This window comes from Euphorbia lathyris, chromosome 6, assembly GCF_963576675.1.
Source record: "Euphorbia lathyris chromosome 6, ddEupLath1.1, whole genome shotgun sequence".
Classification (NCBI taxonomy): Eukaryota; Viridiplantae; Streptophyta; class Magnoliopsida; order Malpighiales; family Euphorbiaceae; genus Euphorbia; species Euphorbia lathyris.
Window position 1 is genome coordinate 59,524,592 of NC_088915.1, and position 2,217 is coordinate 59,526,808.

The 2,217-nt window shown below is 32.0% G+C and overlaps 1 non-coding gene across 1 annotated transcript; it reads left to right on the forward strand.

The window, feature by feature from the left end:
• The first annotated feature begins 1,178 nt into the window (after positions 1–1,178).
• TRNAN-GUU (transfer RNA asparagine (anticodon GUU)) lies at positions 1,179–1,252 on the forward strand. The gene has a single exon. It is a non-coding gene; the product is annotated as a tRNA-Asn (tRNA).
• Positions 1,253–2,217: the final 965 nt, after the last annotated feature.

Below are 2,217 nucleotides of genomic sequence, written 5' to 3' on the forward strand. Positions count from 1 at the left end.
TTGTTTATACTAAATTGATACTTCCCCAAAAATCATAGGCCTATTTTGGTACATTATCCCTACATATAATGTATTTAACTTGTTTATATTAATGTTCTTGTTATTTGTATTTTTTATCCGTTCTTTCTCTTTTCAACTTTTTTTACTACTATAAATGGATAAAAAATACCATTTTTATAGAGTTAAGAGGGTAAATAAGATCATAAGTGGTGAGAAATACCACTTTTATGGAGTTAATGGGGTAAATAGAATATTCAATGAGGTGAGAATGAGTAAAATGACAAATTTGGACAAGTTAAGAAGGTGAGAAATACCATTTTTATGGAACTAAGGGGGTAAATAGGACATTCGATGAGTTGGAGGGATAAAATGACCAATTTGGACGAGTTAAGGGAGCTGGAGAAACATTAAGCCATTTGATTACGTTGCGATTTTGATTATATTACATTACATTACACCAAACAGACCCTTACAAAGATTTACAACATCATTTACATACTACTTCATTTGAGGACTCCAACAATAGCAACAAAAACGGAATCTAGATGGGTGCCATAAAGTTGTACAAAGATTTACAAAAGCATTCCATAGATTGATGATTTGCTTGTTTTTGGATGAAAATTTGTGGTTTTCTATAAGCAACAGTATTCGCACCTAATTTTATATAAATTGAGAAGAAAAAAATAAGGATATACCAGTACAATGCCTTGTTCTTTAAGGAATAAAAATATATTTTTACTTCCAGGACGCAGCAAATAGCTTGTGCTAATTACTTTCATCATTTTACTTTGATTTTGAAAAATACAAAAAGTAAAGGTAGTATTCTTAATATTATTCTCAAAATTTACAACTGTGCATAGATTTGAATTTAGCTTTTGGCAAAGCAGATTCCAAAAACGTAAAAAAGAAGAAAAACCCAGCTAAAAACTCTAATACTGTTGGATCTCTTCGAATGTGCTCTTTCCATTTTCTCTGCTTATAATTTTTTTTTTTTTTTCTAAACTATAGTTGTACCAAGCTGTATAAATATGGAAGGAAATTTTTGAATTACCCTACGAACTTCTAGTTAGGAGTTTTTAATTATATAAAATAAAATTAAAATTTCTAGAGATTTTAACATGTAGAAGATAAGCTTAGAAATGCAATTGTTATGAAATCCAGTTTATGAATTGTAAATTGCTGGAATAGCTCAGTTGGTTAGAGCGTGTGGCTGTTAACCACAAGGTCGGAGGTTCAACCCCTCCTTCTAGCGTGATAGTTTTTTCATTCAAAATAAGCTTTTTACGATTTTGGCAAAGCAGATTCCAAAAACGATTTAGAAAGAAGAAAAACCCAGTCTAAAAGGTAAAATACTTGTGGATCTCTTCGAATGTGCTTTTTCCATTTTCTTTTCCTATAAATTTTTCTTTTCCTCTAATTTTTTTTTTCCTAGAATATAGTTGTACCAAGCTATATAAATATCAAAGAAAATTTTGACAATATTTTAATGAAGGATTGAAGCCAATTGCAGAAAATGAACATATATATATGGAGGCCGATTAAGCTGCGGAAAGAAAGATAGTGAAAGTCTCCGAATACAAATTACCATCTAGTTAAAAGTTTTTAACTATACAGAACTGAAATTTCTTGAAATTTTAATATGCATAGAAAAAACTTAGAAATAGAATTGTCATGAAATAAATTTGAAAATAATTAAATTGCTGGAATAGCTCAGTTGGCTAGAGCATGTGGCTGTTAATCACAAGGTCGGAGGTTCAAGCCCTCCGTCTAGTGCGTGTTTATTTTTCTTTAATTTCGATTTTATCATTTATGAGTGAACAAGAAACCTGGTTAAACCGTTATTTGAATCGAAAATCTAAACTGGTTAATCAAACTGAAAATGCGAATTGAACCATTTACATATATATATATATATTATTTTTCTTTAATTTTGATGCCTGCATCGTTTATGAGTGAACAAAAGACCTGGCTAAACCGTTATTTGAATCGAAAATCTGAACTAGCTAAACAAACTGAAAATACAGTTTCGGGTTTGTATATATTGATTTTAACAGTTCACAGTCAGGGGCGGAGACAGGGAGGTGCCTGAAGGGGCCCGGCCCCTCCGGCCGCCGAAACCACCATGACCACGAGTAGTTTCGGCCCCCATGTTTCTACGAAATTTGAGGCCGTGGTGGTTTCAGCCCCATGTTTCCAAAAAATAATGATTGGATGCGG